Source organism: Arachis ipaensis, chromosome B10 (assembly GCF_000816755.2).
Source record: "Arachis ipaensis cultivar K30076 chromosome B10, Araip1.1, whole genome shotgun sequence".
Lineage (NCBI taxonomy): Eukaryota > Viridiplantae > Streptophyta > Magnoliopsida > Fabales > Fabaceae > Arachis > Arachis ipaensis.
In genome coordinates, this window is record NC_029794.2 from 116,389,897 (window position 1) to 116,391,574 (window position 1,678).

Here is a 1,678-nt window from a genome sequence, read left to right on the forward strand (position 1 = left end):
ACTAAAATAAGACTAATGACCAATTTACCCCTTTTTTAAAATGAAGACATAACACAAAATCCCCAAAACATAACACCCGAAATCCCTAATCCCCTCTTCCCTCGAAGGTGCCGGCACAGGGATTCACCATCGGAGAAGGCCATCTTACCACCATACTAACGTTTTCCGGTGTCGCATTCGCCTTTGACGAGGAAGGCTTGCCACCATTTCTACAAAGACCTTCATCTCACCTTTTTTGTCGCGTTTCCTTTCGCGATCTGTTTCTCGGTGCTTGCCGGTCTTTGTCTGTTGTACTCTTTGTCTTTCTGTCTATCTCTCTCTCTGATCTCTGTTATGGTCGTTGATTTCTTCTCCATGTATTCTTTGTTTTGTTATTATTTGTCAATTTTTCTCTACGAAGATGAATGCATAACAGACTCGAATAATTCACTATGTCACATAATCTCAGCAGCATAATAAAAATAGTAGAAAAGAAGGTCAATGATAATCTCATGAAGTTTGAGATTACTAAAACTGTATAGAAAGTAATCTCTGATGCTTTTGAGAACCACAGAAAGTAAGAAAATGTTTACCAAGAAAAATAAAAAAGGTAACACAAAAGAGAAGGAATTGAATAATGTTAAAGAAGAGCAAAGAGAAGAAGAAGTGAGATCTAAGCCTATTTGATAAAGTTAGAATTAATTAATTAAAATGAGAATATTTTAGACATAAAATACTATTAAAATTTTAGTTTTTATTTTTAAAATTTTAGTTTTTTGTGTCTTTATTTTTAAAAAATATTGAAAAGATTGAAATTTTTAAGACGGACACTAAAATTTTAGTTCTATCTCAATATATCTAAATAAACGCTGCCTCAACGGGTTTGAATTTGGAGTATTTAATCATTAATTAGTTATAACGATTTGCTTTAAAAATATACATCCATAGCCATTGGTACTTGGTAGTGGAGAATAGCTGTGGCTAGCAGCTTTTAATAAGTCCATGGATGGTGGACAATGTTGTCTCGTCCATTTTCATCATGAAAGCAAACAAATAATTCCCACAAAATATCGTTGACTTTTCCTATGTTGATTAACCAGGATTATTAATACTTTTAAGGCATATATGATCTATCATCCTTACTTGCATGTTTACATCTATGAGACTATGACCCTAAACCTACAAATTAAAATTGTAGTTGGTTTATTTTTCAAATAGAGGAATATGGGGAAAAAATTGATCTATGAATAAAATACTGATAATAAAGTCGTCGTTATTTTTGACAATTGAAATTGACGATGTCATTTTTATTACAAAATGAAAAATTTTTTTCCTTTTATTATCGCCGGGCTCAATCCCGTCGATTTTTATTAGTATTTTAAGAAATCGACAAAATTTAAATTGATAGTACAAATTGTTGCGTTTTCGAACATTTTTTTAGAGAAATTATTTAAATTAGTCTCTAAAAATTTTTAAAATAGATATTTTAGATTACAAAAAATATTAATATACAAAAATATCTTCAAGGTTTTATTCTAAGATACGTACAAATCAGTTTTCAGTTTATTTTTCGACAAAATAATTACCCATATCAGTCCCTAAAAATTTTAAAAGAAGATATTTTAATCCCAAAAAAATTAATACATAAATCAATTCTTAACATTATTTTTCGTCAGACATAATAGTCTTCCATCTAAAA